The following is a 17,970-nucleotide window of genomic DNA, read 5'->3' as shown; positions in this document are numbered from 1 at the left end:
CCTCTAGCAAACTCCAACAGACCTGCAGCTGAGGGTCCTATCTGTTAGAAGGAAAACTAACAAACTGAAAGCACATCCACACCAAAAACCCATCTGTACATCACCATCATCAAAGACCAAAAGTAGATAAAACCACAAAGATGGGGAAAAAACAGAGCAGAAAAACTGGAAACTCTAAAAAGCAGAGCATCTCTCCTCCTCCAAAGGAAGGCAGTTCCTCACCAGCAACGAAACAAAGCTGGACAGAGAATGACTTTGACGAGTTGAGAGAAGAAGACTTCAGACGATCAAACTACTCTGAGCTACAGGAGGAAATTCAAACCAAAGGGAAAGAAGTTAAAAACTTTGAAAAAAATTTAGATGAATGTATAACTAGAGTAACCAATACAGAGAAGTGCTTAAAGGAGCTGATGGAGCTGAAAACCAAGGCTAGAGAACTATGTGAAGAATGCAGAAGCCTCAGAAGCTGATGTGATCAACTGGAAGAAAGGGTATCAGTGATGGAAGATGAAATGAATGAAATGAGGCAAGAAGGGAAGTTTAGAGAAAAAAGAATACAAAGAAACCAACAAAGCCTCCAAGAAATATGGGACTATGTGAAAAGACCAAATCTACGTCTGATTGGTGTACCTGAAAGTGATGGGGAGAATGGAACCAAGTTGGAAAACACTCTGCAAGATTTTACCCAGGAGAACTTCCCCAATCTAGCAAGGCAAGCCAACATTCAGATTCAGGAAATACAGAGAATGCCACAAAGACGCTCCTCGAGAAAAGTAACTCCAAGACACATAACTGTCAGATTCACCAAAGTTGAAATGAAGGAAAAAATGTTAAGGGCAGTCAGGGAGAAAGGTCGGGTTACCCACAAAGGGAAGCCCATCAGACTAACAGCGGATCTCTCGGCAGAAACTCTGCAGGCCAGAAGAGAGTGGGGGCCGATATTCAACATTCTTAAAGAAAAGAATTTCAACCCAGATTTCATATCCAGCCAAACTAAGCTTCATAAGTGAAGGAGAAATAAAATACTTTACAGACAAGCAAATGCTGAGAGCTTTTGTCACCACCAGGCCTGCCCTAAAAGAGCTCCTGAAGGAGGCACTAAACATGGAAAGGAACAACTGGTACCAGCCACTGCAAAATCATGCCAAATTGTAAAGACCGTCGAGGCTAGGAAGAAACTGCATCAACTAACGAGCAAAATAACCAGCTAACATCATAATGACAGGATGAAATTCACACATAACAATATTAACTTTAAATGTAAATGGACTAAATGCTCCAATTAAAAGACAGACTGGCAAATTGGATAAAGAGTCAAGAGCCACCAGTGTGCTGTATTCAGGAAACCCATCTCACATGCCGAGACACACATAGGCTCAAAATAAAAGGATGGAGGAAGATCTACCAAGCAAATGGAAAACAAAAAAAGGCAGGGGTTGCGATCCTAGTCTCTGAAAAAACAGACTTTAAACCAACAAAGATCAAAAGAGACAAAGAAGGCCATTACATAATGGTAAAGTGACCAATTCAACAAGAAGAGCTAACTATCCTAAATATATATGCACTCAATACAGGAGCACCCAGATTCATAAAGCAAGTCCTGAGTGACCTACAAAGAGACTTAGACTCCCATACAATAATAATGGGAGACTTTAACACCCCAGTGTCAACATTAGACAGATCAACGAGACAGAAAGTTAACAAGGATACCCAGGAATTGAACTCAGCTCTGCACCAAGCGGACCTAATAGACATCTACAGAACTCTTCACCCCAAATCAACAGAATATACATTTTTTTCAGCACCACATCACACCTATTCTAAAATTGACCACATACTTGGAAGTAAAGCTCTCCTCAGCAAATGTAAAAGAACAGAAATTATAACAAACTATCTCTCAGACCACAGTGCAATCAAACTAGAACTCAGGATTAAGAAACTCACTCAAAACCGCTCAACTACATGGAAACTGAACAACCTGCTCGTGAATGACTACTGGGTACATAACGAAATGTAGGCAGAAATAAAGATGTTCTTTGAAACCAACGAGAACAAAGACACAACATACCAGAATCTCTCGGACACATTCAAAGCAGTGTGTAGAGGGAAATTTATAGCACTAAATGCCCACAAGAGAAAGCAGGAAAGATCCAAAATTGACACCCTAACATCACAATTAAAAGAACTAGAAAAGCAAGAGCAAACACATTCAAAAGCTAGCAGAAGGCAAGAAATAACTAAAATCAGAGCAGAACTGAAGGAAATAGAGACACAAAAAACCCCTCAAAAAATTAATGAATCCAGGAGCTGGCTTTTTGAAAGGATCAACAAAATTGATAGACCACTAGCAAGACTAATAAAGAAAAAAAGAGAGAAGAATCAAATAGACGCAATAAAAAATGATAAAGGGGATATCACCACTGATCCCACAGAAATACAAACTATGATCATAGAATACTACAAACACCTCCACGCAAATAAACTAGAAAATCTAGAAGAAATGGATAAATTCCTGGACACAGTCACCCTCCCAAGACTAAACCAGGAAGAAGTTGACTCTCTGAATGGACCAATAACAGGATCTGAAATTGTGGCAATAATCAATAGCTTACCAACCAAAAAGAGTCCAGGACCAGATGGATTCACAGCCGAATTCTACCAGAGGTAAAAGGAGGAGCAGGTACCATTTCTTCTGAAACTATTCCAATCAATAGAAAAAGAGGGAATCCTCCCTAACTCATTTTATGAGGCCAGCATCATCCTGATACCACAGCCGGGCAGAGACACAACCAAAAAAGAGAATTTTAGACCAATATCCTTGATGAACATTGATGCAAAAATCCTCAGTAAAATACTGGCAAACTGAATCCAGCAGCACATCAAAAAGCTTATCCACCATGATCAAGTGGGCTTCATCCCTGGGATGCAAGGCTGGTACAATATACGCAAATCAATAAATGTAATCCAGCATATAAACAGAACCAAAGACGAAAACCACATGATTATCTCAAAAGATGCAGAAAAGGCCTTTGACAAAATTCAACAACGCTTCATGCTAAAAACTCTCAAGAAATTAGGTATTGATGGGACGTATCTCAAAATAATAAGAGCTATCTATGACAAACCCACAGCCAATATCATACTGAATGGGCAAAAACTAGAAGCATTCCCTTTGAAAATGGGCACAAGACAGGGATGCCCTCTCTCACCACTCCTGTTCAACATAGTGTTGGAAGTTCTGGCCAGGGCAATTAGGCAGGAGAGGGAAATAAAGGGTATTCAATTAGGAAAATAGGAAGTCAAACTGTCCCTGTTTGCAGATGACATGATTGTATATCTAGAAAACCCCATCCTCTCAGCCCAAAATCTCCTTAAGCTGATAAGCAAATTCAGCAAAGTCTCAGGATACAAAATCAATGTGCAAAAATCACAAGCATTCTTATACACCAATAACAGACAAACAAAGAGCGAAATCATGAGTGAACTCCCATTCACAATTGCTTCAAAGAGAATAAAATACCTAGGAATCCAACTTACAAGGGATGTGAAGGACCTCTTCAAGGAGAACTATAAACCACTGCTCAATGAAATAAAAGAGGATACAAACAAATGGAAGAACATTGCATGTTCATGGATAGGAAGAATCAATATCATGAAAATGGCCATACTGCCCAAAGTAATTTATAGATTCAATGCCATCCCCATCAAGCTACCAATGACTTTCTTCACAGAATTGGAAAAAACTACTTTAAACTTCATATGGAACCAAAAAAGAGCCCGCATCACCAAGTCAATCCTAAGCCAAAAGAACAAAGCCGGAGGCATCACACTACCTGACTTCAAACGATACTACAAGACTACAGTAACCAAAACAGCATGGTACTGGTACCAAAACAGAGATAGAGATCAATGGAACAGAACAGAGCCCTCAGAAATGATGCCACATATCTACAACTATCTGATCTTTGACAAACCTGACAAAAACAAGCAATGGGGAAAGGATTCCCTATTTAATAAATGGTGCTGGGAAAACTGGCTAGCCATATGGAGAAAGCTGAAACTGGATCCCTTCCTTACACCTTATACAAAAATTAATTCAAGATGGATTAAAGACTTAAATGTGAGACCTAAAACCATAAAAACCCTAGAAGAAAACCTAGGCAATACCATTCATGACATAGGCATGGGCAAGGACTTCATGTCTAAAACACCAAAAGCAATGGCAACAGAAGCCAAAATTGACAAATGGGATCTAATTAAACTCAAGAGCTTCTGCACAGCAAAAGAAACTACCATCAGAGTGAACAGGCAATCTACAAAATGGGAGAGAATTTTTGCAACCTACTCATCTGACAAAGGTCTAATATCCAGAATCTACAATGAACTCAAACAAATTTACAAGGTAAAAACAAACAACCCCATCAAAAAGTGGGCGAAGGACATGAACAGACACTTCTCAAAAGAATACATTTTTGCAACCAAAAAACACATGAAAAAATGCTCACCATCACTGGCCATCAGAGAAATGCAAATCAAAACCACAATGAGATACCATCTCACACCAGTTAGAATGGTGATCATTAAAAAGTCAGGAAACAACAGGTGCTGTAGAGGATGTGGAGAAATAGGAACACTTTTACACTGTTGGTGGGACTATAAACTATTCAACCATTGTGGAAGTTAGTGTGGCGATTCCTCAGGGATCTAGAGCTAGAAATACCATTTGACCCAGCCATCCCATTACTGGGTATATACCCAAAGGACTATAAATCATGTTGCTATAAAGACACATGCACACGTATGTTTATTGTGGCTCTATTCACAATAGCAAAGACTTGAAACCAACCCAAATGTCCAACAATGATAGACTGGATTAAGAAAATGTGTCACATATACACCATGGAATACTATGTGGCCATAAAAAATGTCCTTTGTAGGGAATGGATGAAATTGGAAATCATCATTCTCAGTAAACTATCGCAAGAACAAAAAACCAAACACCGCATATTCTCACTCATAGGTGGGAATTGAACAATGAGAACACATGGACACAGGAAGGGGAACATCACACTCTGGGGACTGTTGTGGGGTGGGGGGAGGGGTGAGGGGTGAGGGATAGCTTTATGAGATACACCTAATGCTAAATGACGAGTTAATGGGTGCAGCACACCAGCATGGCACATGTATACATATGTAACTAACCTGCACATTGTGCACATGTACCCTAAAACTTAAAGTATAATAATAATAAAATAAAATAAAAAAGAAAGTTGCTGATAAAGTAAAAATACTGTTGAGTATGCAGTCAATGATCAGGTGGTAGGTAAATAAAACTGTCAAAAAATGTGGAAGTGTTTAATCCTCTCTGTGGAGCAGGGTCTCAGAATGTCATCCTCAGAGGGGATGACACTTGAACTGTGTCTTGAAAATAAGAAGGGATTGTCTAGATTGGCAGTATGGAGAGAAGATGAAAACTATCGTGTTTAAAAAGTCTTAATTTTTCGAGTCTCATTTTTGTTTAAGAAACTAGGCTGAAATATAAGTTTTAAAGGATCTGGAAGAAAGATTGTAAAATTACAAGATGTTAGCTCTAAACAGGGAACAAATTCTGGACAGTCCTATGTATGACACCAAAGAGTTTGGACATTGTCCTGAGCAATAAATGTCTGCAAATGAAAAAATACATATATCAGGCTGGACACGGTGGCTCATGCCTGTAATCCCAGTACTTTGGGATGCAGAGGCAGGTGGATCACTTGAAGTTAGGAGTTTGAGACTAGCCTGCCCAGCATGGTGAAACCCTGTCTCTACTAAAAATACAAAAGTTAGCCAGGCACAGTGGCACGTGCCTGTAGTCCCAGCTACTTGGAAGGCTGAGGCCGGAGAATCCCTTGAACCTGGGAGGCAGAGGTTTCAGTGAGCTGAGATGGAGGCACTGCAGTCCAGTCTGTGTGACAGAGCAAGACTCCATCTCAAAAAAATAATAATAATAATAAAATAAAATAAATTAATTAAAAAATCAGACAAAAACATTTATTTTTTACTCTAAGTGCAAAGAAAGCATCACCCCAGGTTTCAGCCTTTTTTAAAATTTTTCTCCCCTACACTTTGAAATGCACTCAGGACAGAGAAAGGGTTATACACAGTAACAGTTTAACCCTCTGAGTATAACTAACTGGTTGTACTCCCCAGGAGTTGACTCAGGAATTTTCTGAACTATTATTGTGGTATTAAGAAAATTGAGATGAGGTTGTTTGTGGGTTTGTATCTCATTGTTGTTGTTTGCTTCACATATGTTTCTTTATAATTTAAGGATCATTGTTTTTGTCATTGAAAGTTAGCTGACAAATGTGTTTTAGTATCTTCATATAAATTCAGCCTTGAAAATACCCAAACTTGCAGAAATATCAGGCTATTAGTATTACTTTTTAAATTACCAGGTGAAGACAATATTCTTTTTCATTTTATTCCATTTATTTATTTCAATTAATAAATAAAAATGGTATATATTTATGGTGTACAACCCGATGTTTAAAAATATTTGAATGGCTGAAATCAAACTAATTTACATATATGTTATCTCACATATTTATTTTTTGTGGTAAGAACACAAAATCTACCCTGTCAGCAATTTTCATGCATATAGTACATTGTTACTACTTATAGTCACCATGTAGGATGGAGCTTACTGCATGTTTTTATTCACTGGAGGAATTTGTTAGGTTTATATTTCAGGTAGAGCTTTTTGTCTGCAATGTGGAGGATGAATTGGACTAAGGGGTGCCATTAACAGACCAGTTGCACTCACAAGTCTTGGTGAGAGATGAGCGTATAAACTATGGCAGCCGTCATGAAGGTAGAGAGGCAGAGTTAGATGAGGTATTTAAGAAGGTAGAATTTACAGGACTTGCTGATTGATTTTCTGTGGGCTTAAGGCAGAGTTGGCTATCTAAATTACACCCCTGATATAGAATTTAAATGTGTGGGTGAATAATGATAAACATTTGGGGAAAGATGATTTTATTCTTTATGTGGTGTATGAGGTAACTTGAGGCTATTTATAACCATCCCCTATACCCTTGTATATACAGGGACAGAGTTTAGAGGATGCAGTTATAGAGTAAATATGGATTAGTTTAATAGACATTTTTGAGCACTTACCATGTACCAGGTAGTGTTCTGGGGATGCAGTGATTAGTAATAACCGTCCCCTGAAGGAGCCTATTGCATTAGACTAAATATAGTAGTCAACAGCAGAAGTTGTCCTCATAAGGATGGATGATCATTTTTGTAAGAAATAAAATGAGGAGAGATCAAGGAACAAGGAGGGAAAGGGAAAGGGAAAGGGAGAAGGGAGAAACACAGGTTTTCAAATGGAATGGGTACATTTCAACCTTTAAGGGACATCAGTAGAAACACTGCTAAAGTAGATTAAATGCTTAGAAAAGTAAAAACAGTGAACTACAATTATACAGTAGAAACTGGTGTCTTAGAATCCAAGGAATGAGAAAAGCCAAGAGTTATAATTTTATGAAAAGTTAAATTAAAGAAATCCAAGGCACATGAAAGACAAAAATAATTTATTGAAATTTAACAGGCCCACTGATCACCTTTTAGAGAGTAGTGTCAGTAAAATCATAGAGGCAGAAGCCTGATGGCAGAGTGGTAAGAAGTAACTGGAATGTGAGATCTCCTGATTTGAAATAAATGCAACAGACATTCTTTTTTTAGCAAAAATTTCACAGTGGGAGGTATAAAAAAGCTATAATTGCAGAAACAAAGGACATTTTCTATTTTTTAAGTTTGCAAAGACAAACATTTTATTGCACATGAAAAAGCAGTAATGAGGGAGAGGAAAAAAAGTTAAAAATACAAGAAGGGGGAAGACAGCAACCTATTTTATGAGTAAAGGAGTAAAGGCAAGAAACTTTTTGAGAAGCACAAGTAGTGAGATTTGCTTGAACATGAGAAAAGACAGATTTTTTTCCGGCTCGATGAAATGAGGTGCCAATGAATAAAAATATATATACACACGTATATATATATATATACGTGTGTGTATATATATATATATTACACACACACATATATATTACACACACGTATATATATGTGTGTGTGTGTATATATTACACACACATATATATGTGTGTGTATATATATGCACACACACACAGAGAAAGTGTGGGTGTAAGAGAAAAAGATTAACATTTCATATTTTATTTATGTAGGAAGAATGTAGATGTTGTTTCAAGGTTGAGAAAATAATACTCCCATTTGCTTTCACTAGTTAAAATTCATCCCTTTCCTAAATGTTTATTTGTTATAGGAGCATTTTGATTACTAAAATGATGAGCTGTTATAACCCTCTTAAATTGAATGACCTAGCAAGCAGAACATTATATTGGTCAATTGCACATGTCTGTAAGGGTGACTGCATTTAATACACTGGCATAATTGCAAGTCTGCTCTTAATAAATTATTGCCAACATCCTTTCTATTGAATTACTTTATGCTTGTGAAAAAAAATCAAACGGGTTTTACACGTAAAACAATTCTCCTGCTATATTTCAAATATAGTGTCTTTCTAAATTTTAAATGCAATTTATGTTCATCAGCATAGTATGGACCTTTATAGTTCTACCAGGTTATCTAAAAGTCACCTTAAACTTAAATGTGTTACGTCAAACTATTGATATCCCTCCAACCTGCTATTTAGCTCAGAAAATAGCACTACCATTCACCACAAAACAAGCACAACAAACAAATCTTAGGATAATTACTGACCCCTTTCTTTCTCCCACATTTTCATAAATGCATCGGCAAATCTTGCATCCAACCATCATTAATAAAGGCTTTTCCCGATAAACTTTAGAGAATAAGTTCTCATGAACTTCTATTGTCTTTCCAGCTTTAGTTTTTCTTTTAAGCACTACCACCTGACATTGTTTCTACCCATTTGGATATAAATTACATGAAGGCAGGAATTCTATCAGTTTTCTTGACTGTTAAATCCCCAGTACATGCAAATGGTAATTAATACATATTTTTGAGTGAATGAGGGAATCTCTCTGTTTGGAAATCTGTGTGCTGATTTTCTTTTCTCATCAATTTGAGCAGGAATTAAAGAGAGATGATGGGGCGGAAAGAGGGAATAGCATTGAGACAGCTGGCTCATCCATGTCTGTGATTACTGATGTTTTAAACTGCATTAGATTATTGTGAGTGACGGAAAATGACCTGAAATCTATAGGGTTTGCTTAAAATGTAATTACATGTTTTAAAAGCAAGGTGAGAGAGATGACTGAAGACACATAAAACTTTATTATGAACATACTAGGTTCAGCCTGTTCAATAACCTTCTCATGTATTGATAAAAAATGTTTGAGAGTCAAAATGAACAGATCTATAAATGGGCAATTTTGTATATTTAAATTTATTTTCAAATATTACACTGTCATATAACGACTACATTATAGTGTGAATTATAAAGTAAGCCATTCAGTTTACCTGCTTTTTATGTATTGGTTTGATTGCTGTTTTTATTAATGGCCATTGATAACCTACATCAATTCACAAAAGATTCGAGGAGGTTTCAGTATAGATAAATTGATTGGTTGCCTACCGAATTCATAGGTAGAATTACATTATCCAACTTCTATAACCCAAATTGTAAAAGTTTATTAACATAATCATGACAATGGTTGATATCTTCTTTTAATATACTTGCTATGAGCTTCACTTAACCACTGAGATTTAGAGAAGTTTAAATGTGTGAGCTCTCAGGGCAGTGTGCTTCAGGTTCAATTCCAGTTCTACCACATACAAATTGTGTATCCGGGGCAAATTATTTAAATATTTTTCATCTATTAAATGGGGTTATCAGTATACTTATTCTATCGGTTGCTATGATGATAAGATGAAATAATACAGCTAAAGTGCTTAGAATGATGCCTTGAAATAAATAATCCTTAAATAATTTTAGCTATTGTTAATAATACTGTGTAGTATGTACTTTTATTATCCAAATTATTATCTGAATATGGGATAATTATTCCCTATCTGTTAACATGGAGAAGATATAATAAATTTTTAATGGTCACATAATGAATAAATGAATGTCAGAGCCAGGAAATTTCATATTCTTGAATTTCATGCCACCCCTAGAGAAGCAGGAAATATGAATTGATATTGAAATACATCCCTGAAAATAAGTTAAAAATAATTAATTGTTATAAAATATATGTTTTATAGAAAAAGAGAACAAAATAAACAAAAAAACCCACTGAATGGCAATAGATAATTTGAAAAACAGAACTCAGATAAATGTTGCCTATAAATAATAACATTTCTACATTGGAATGATATTTTAATACATTTTAATGGAATTCTCACCTTTAAAATCAAGTTTGGTAAAAACCTTATTAAGATTTAGATTTTTCTGGGATCATGAATTTGATTTGATTTCAAATTCTGCAATGAAAATTAATTTGAAAATTTTACACACACACACACACACACACACACCACATACCAATTATTGCTACTGCTAATGATCCTAATAGAGTTCTATAGAGTGCTACAGATCTTTGTTCTAGGCTCAGTGCGGACCAATGTCGAATATCCATCTCATGGAAAAGATATGTTTACCATAATTGCAGATCCAAGAAGCTAGAAAGCAGAACTAATACCAGCTATCATAAACCATGTTTCAGTTATGAATTGAATGATATTTTTGTGTAAAACCGAAATAATGTAGTTTCATGAGAGTAAATCAAAAATTTTTTATCAATTTTTTTACTTTCAAAGAATTGCACAAGTGTAAGATTAGAGATTCCTAAAGTAAGTGAAACTGCTACTGTGAGCAGGAGATCAAAAAGCAAACAAATAAACAAACAAATGCCCAGAAACACTGATTCCTGACATTTTTGAGTCCTTGAGCCAATGTTAGCAAGCCTTTACCTTCAAAATACTTGCTATGTGAGAAAAATTAACTCCTGCTATTTAAGCAACTATTTGTTAAGCATTTTGTTACTTACAGGGATAGAATATCTAATTGATACACCATCTATATGCTGTTGGCTTTTTAACACATGTTTCTCAGAATTCTTGTGAGCTGCCACATCTTTCACACAGGGTGAATATTTGTTAACTAACTAATGAATAAAAGAACTTGATCTCTTTAAGAAATTCCTATTTGACATCTATAATTGAATGTTTTGAATCAAATATATTATGGTCAAAGCTGGACTTTTAATTGTCTCTATGCTTTAAAACATATTTTTTCTTTATAATATTTAAATAAATGAGATAATATTTACCAGTGTGTTCAAACAAAAATCAGGATTCATCTTTGATTATTCTCTTTGGATATTTTGTTTGTTTTTGTTTTAATATTCGAAGACTATGCTCATTCCCACTTCTAGCTTCTATGCATAATCATTTATTGTATATGAAACACTGTTTCTAACCTTTACATGGCTACTTCCTTTCTTTTTTTAATTCTTGAATTACAAAGGATATTCAAAGAGAAATTTCCCTGATTTAATAGTTGATTCAGTTTCTTAGTTATTGGCTATCACAGGACACTATTTTTTTCACTTCATTGTATTTATTGTGGATATGATAATTGTTTTTAATTGAGATTTTTTAAAAAAATGAGATTAAAACAATAGGATAATTGTGTTTTTTAAAATATTTACTGTGGGTGTATTGTTGTCCCACAACAGGAGATACATAAATTATGAATATATTTACCTTCTCTATTCAGGCAGGAAAATAGGGTCTTGGGGGCAGTAAACCTAGAAGTAAATCAAATGAAAAAAAAAAAAACAACAACTTTCTATGACCAAGTAAATAACTTCATAACTTCAGCTATGGCAGAAAACATCCTCTTCATTTGCATGGGGTGTACATCAAGTAAATTACTTTGTAACCTCACTTTATCCTCTCATTTGCATAGGTCGTATACAAAGTAACCAATGGGAAACCTCTAGAGGATATTAAAATCCCAGAAAATTCTGTAACCAGGCTCTTGAGCCACTTGCTCAGGCCTGCTCCCACCTGGCATGTGCTTTTATTTTCAATAAATCTCTGCTTTTGTTGCTTCATTCTTTCATTGCTTTGTTTGTGCATTTTTTTCCAATTCTTTGTTCAAAATGCCAATATCCTGGACACCTTCCGCTGGTAACTTATTTGCCTTTCTCTATGGCATTCAAATCCAAATTTAAATAAAATCTGCGTTAGTTATCGATTGCTACATAGCAAATGACCCCAGAATTTAGTAATGTAAACATCAAGCATTTATCTCATAGTTTCTGTGGCTTACAAGCCTGGGTGCAGATTAGCTGGGTACCCCTAGGTCAGAGTTCCTCACAAAGCTGCAACTGAGGAGAGGATGTTAATAAGCCCACTCATATAACTGTTGGCACACTTTAGTTCCTAGTGAGTTGTTGAATAAAGGACCTTAGTTCCTTACTGGTTGTTGGCTCCAGGCTTCCCTCAGCTTCTTGCCACATAGGACTCTCCAGAGAGAATCTCACAACTTGTCAGGTAGTTTCATTCAGAACAAGCTAGTGAGTGAGTGAAAATGAGTGAGCAAAATGGAGCCTACAGATGTGTGCAATGGTGCATACCTATAGTCCCAACTACTCTGGAGGCTAAGGCAGTAGGATAACTTGAGTCCAGGAGTTCTGGGCTGTAGTGCACTATGCTGATCAGTGTTTGCACAAAGTTCAGCCTCAATATGGTGACTTCTCGGGAGCTGGGATCACCAGGTTGCCTGAGAAGGGGTTAACCACCCCAGGTAGGAAACACAGCAGGTCAAAACTCCAGTATTGATCAGTAGTGGGATGGTGCCTACGAATAGCCGCTGCACTCCAGCCTGGGCAACCTAGAGAGAACCTCATCTCCGAAAAAGAAAAAGAAAAAGAAATTGAACCCACAGTCTTTCTGTAACCTACTCCAGAAAACGGAATTCCATCATTATAGCCATATCCCATTCCTAGGAAGGGAATCTTTGGGTTCTCTCCACTCTTGATTGGAGGGGAATACATAAAGGCATAAATATTAGGAGACAGAGGTCATTCAGGGTCATCTTAGACTCTCCCTACACCAAACAACATTTCAGAGTTTTAAATTCAGTCATTATGCTGTGACTTCAGCATAATACTTTTTATCCTCTAGAATGTAAGCGCCACTGATACAGAATATAATGTTTGTTTAAAACTGTATCTCCAGCTTTCTGACTACTGCAGGACCATATTAGGCACTTGTGTTAGGCTAAATAATGCCTGCCCCCAAAGATGTTTGCATTCGAATCCCCTTAACTGGTGACTATATTACCTTACATAGTAAAAAGGGATTTTTCAAACATGATTGTGTTATGGATTTTGATATAGAATTTATGGTGGATTATCTTGGTGGGCCAGTGTAATAACAAAGGCCCTTGAAAGAGGGAGGCAGGAGGATCAGAGTGAACAGGAGATGTAATGATGAAGCAAGAGGTTGTAGTAATGGCAAAGAAGAGGCCAAGGAATACAGGCTGTCTCTAGAAATTGAAAAGGGCAAGGATACAAATTATCCCCTAAATTTTTCAGAAGAAAAGCTCTAAACTGCTAATCCATTCTGGACTTCTTACCTCCAGAATTATAAGAAACTAAATTCGTGTTGTCTTATGCTACTAAATTGTGGTTATTTGTTTTGGCAATAGAAAACTAGTAAAGCACTCAAGAAATACTTGTTGAATGAATAAAAAGTTCTATACAGTTTTCACATAGCATTACAACTGTCATTACATATCCATCCCCCTACCCCGCAAAATTAAAAACGCAAAGAAGGGTAATTATGAGGAAGAAAGGAGTGAAATATTTCAGTGAGTTAAGAAGAAGGAAGAATGGAAGGAAGAAAATAAAGAAGCTTGGAGGGAACATAGGATGGGAGGGTAGAAGGAGAGAGGGAGGAAGGAAAGGAAGCTCAGTTTTAGATTGTCAAAATTATATTACCTAGATTATGGGAAAGAATCATCCAATTACATTTTAAAGGGGTTAAACATCAACTAATGTTTAATCCTTGGTATGGCATTTTCAATAAGCCTTTGAAAAATTAAGGTATATATAGAGAGGTGACTGACATGATGGAAACCAAAATTAAATATATTAGTTGAGGAAATAAAAGTGAGTAGTCAGAAAAACAAAACAAGCAAAATGAGACACTACTGTGATTAGAGATTTGTCAAAGCATGAGTTAAAACATAAACTTTGAATTTGTAATGATTGAAACACTTAGTAGGTACTAAAATAAATGCACTTGAAACCCCCTTCTAAATATAACAGTCCATGATATCACGATTGTTAGATTATAAGTTCTAAGTTGAATTTTTCAACCTCTATGATACCTTTTAAAGTTGTATGTATTAGTGTCAGCTGAAAATGTATCTAAACTCAATACATATGCACGCATTTTACAGAATTATGCAATATAAACAAATCAATTCAATGAAGTACTTGTCAATAATCAAATTCTTCTTAGAGAAAGGTAAAATATCTTTTAGCTTTTCCTGTTATTTTGCAATTCACTAAGAATAGAGACTGAGTGAAGTATATGTGTAAATTGTAATCCAAATGCAAATGTAATTTAATACATTTCATAAAATCCACTGAAAATACTCCTAGAGAGATAGATAAGTTCAGTAAATTTCTTAAAGTAAACATTACATACATTGCTCTTAGAATTTTATATTAAAAATCTATGATGATTTTTCCATGTTTAGAACTCCATATTATTTAAACTGATTTTATAGTACTAAATTGTATTTATTTAAATATATGTAATGTGGACTATTACAAAGATTTATATTCTAAAAGTATTTGGATATTAGTAGAACTTCACTGTCAACATATTCCAAGGACTCATGAAATTACAGATTTTTTTGGAAAAAAGCTAAAGAGGCTTCCAAAGGGAATTAGTAAAAACAAATCACCTGTCAAATTCTAATATCAGATTTTCCATCAAAAGTCAATCATGAAATGTCTTTGTACATTAAAAATGGTTATACTAATAATGCATCAAATGGAATATTTGTTTGATTGTAGCTTGTGTTTAATAAATCGTCTTTCTTCCTTAATTTATACAAATAGATATATCACTGATGTGTCCCAGGAAACCTATCTTTAGAAGGCTAAAGTTGTTTATAATGAACTGGCATCTTACAATTAAATAGAGGAAGTGATATTTATAAATTTTTGCTGTCTTTGAAGTATATGAAAGAATAAGACATAATATGCCCTTTCTTTCACTGCATTTGGTCCATGTTTTGGATTTTTATATAAGAGTAGTCTGTAGTTAGATCTCATTTTTTTTAAAAATTCCACCAAGAAGCAACATATTAAAACAAACACCCATGGACACACCCACACTCACACGAATAGCCCCTGAGTAAATGTGTTTGGGGGTGGGGGGTGGTATGTGCGTGTTTTAAAGTTAGGAAGGATGGGGTGAGTTTAGTGGAGGAGGTTGGTGGTAATTAAAACAAGTTAAAACAATCGACTGCAGCTCTTCCAGGAACGGATTACATAACAAACCTTAAGGGAAACTGGAAAATCTATTAGTTTAGAGCCTAGATGTGTCTAACTACTAGGTAAAAACAATGGAACTCCATTCGTGCTTCAAAATGAGAACTTCACACAACACAGCATGTAATAATCGTTAAGCTAAAATCCCATATCACCTGGAATCAAGTAGCCAGTGAAGGAAAGACTTTGAATGAAATGAATTATAGCTTCTTTAAGACAGAACAAAAGATATAAATTTGAGGCTGTAGTGTGATGTGGCTCCTTGTCATGGAACTTAAAAGTTAATTTAAAAAATTTTAAAAATTGTAAGATCAAATCTCTAAATTCTTAGTTCAAAGTGTGGTAGACTACAAAAATGAACACTAATAATTTCTCTGATTCTTGTGTGCTTATGCCACTCAACTCATAAAAAGATAAAGTCAGCTCCTTTCTCCTCAAATCTGGGCTGCTCTTGTGACTGATTTTGATCAACAGAATGAATGAAGAATGACACTGTATGACTTCTAGGGCTTGAGCTTCAGAGATCCTAGTAGGTTCCATTTTCACCTTATTGGGATTCAGCCCCCATGAAAAAAAGCTTGAATCACAGCTTTGAGTGATAAAAGAATTCATGAAACAGAAAGGACCAATGGATGCCCAGCCATAATATAGTCATGCCAGGTAAGGCTCTAAAAAACATGGGGGTAGCCATATGGGATCCTCCAGTCCTGGTTGTGGCTGTAGACAACACCATATGGAACAGAGACAAGCCACCATCAGTAGGCTGAATAATGGTCCCCTGAAAAATTTCTGCACCCTAATTCCTGGGAACTATGAATGACATCTTTTATGTCAAAAGGAACTTTGCAGATGTGACTAAGTCAAAGATCTTGAGATAGGAAGATTATCCTAGAGTATCTAGTTGAGCCTTAAATAGGGCTCAACTTATCTATTCTTAGATAAGAATCCCGTAGGTTCTTACAGAGAGGCAAAGGGTCTGAGACACATTTCTTACAGTAGTAAGAAAAGTAGTAATTTTCATGAATATAATGTGTAAGAACTGTTATATTCATATAAATATACATGCACATTTCTTACTAGTGTAAGAAAAGTTATATTCATGTAAAAAGCAAGATATTGGAGTGAAGTGATGTGAAGAAGGAGTCATGAACCTAGGAGCCAAGCTGTAAGAAAATAAATTTTTGTTGTTTTAAGCCTCTTAGTTTTTGTTAACCTGTAACAGCAACAATAGGCAACTATCACAATGCCTCTGTTGACTCCTGCACAAATTATACAATAGGGAGAAATAATGAATAGTTATTGCTATTTCATGCCACTAAATTGGAAGGCAGTTGTTAGGCAGTAATAGAACACTTTAACACAAAGTGTGAGTACAAACTCAGGCTCCTTATAACTGTGCTAAAAGAAACTGCTAGTTAGAGTCTCAGGAGTAAGATAACTAAGAATTAAGGTTAAAGTATATTCTATATATTTACAGTGTTAGTTGAGTTCAAAGGGTAACAAAATCTTTTTTTTGTTTGTTTGTTTTTTGAGACGAAGTCTCCCTCTTGTTGCCCAGGCTGGAGTGCAATGGGGTGATCTCGGCTCACTGCAACCTCTGCCTCCTGGGTTCAAGCCATTCTCCTGCCTTAGCCTCCCGAGTAGCTGGGATTACAGGCACCTGCCACTACGCCCAGCTATTTTTTTTTTTGTTTTTTTAGCAGAGACAGGGTTTCACCATGTTGGCCAGGCTTGTCTCGAACTCCTAACCTCAGACAATCCACCTGCCTCAAACTCCCAAAGTACTGGGATTACAGGCACGAGCCACCACGCCTGGCCCACAAAGTCTTTTCTGTGAAATGTAGTAGCCTGTCAGCAAAGAGTGGACAACTGATAAGTGGAATGGAGATTTGGAGATTCAGAATACAAAAAGCATAACACCCAATTAGTCTCATCTGGTTGCCAGAGCAAAGCTCTGACCATGCCAAAGCTCTCTAACCTGAGGTAGTTACTCTGCAATGCTCTCTATAGTGACAACTTAAACCAGGTCACAGTAAAATTCTAGATGATAATAACAAAGTCAACCCATGAGAAGATATACTGCAAAACAACATCAGGGATTTGTTAATTTGTAAAAAGTCTACAATTTGCGTCTTATATTTGGGCAAAGAATTCTGAAAGTGTTTGTACAAAAAGCGGAGAATGTAGTTTTAGACTTAAATGGATTCATGGATTATATTGTACCCATCAAAAATATTGCTTCCTTCCATTTCCTTTGCTATTGTCATCATGTAATTTTATTGTTACATATTCTATAAACTCACAATAACTTATTTTTACATCAGAAAGTTATATTTACTAGAGATTTAAAATAATTATTATTAAGTAATATATTATAAATTATATTTTATATTGTGTA

The sequence above is a fragment of the Gorilla gorilla genome, chromosome 3, assembly GCF_029281585.2.
Source record: "Gorilla gorilla gorilla isolate KB3781 chromosome 3, NHGRI_mGorGor1-v2.1_pri, whole genome shotgun sequence".
NCBI classification, from domain to species: domain Eukaryota; kingdom Metazoa; phylum Chordata; class Mammalia; order Primates; family Hominidae; genus Gorilla; species Gorilla gorilla.
The sequence above is the reverse complement of the archived record's forward strand: the minus strand, read 5'-3'. Positions refer to the sequence as shown.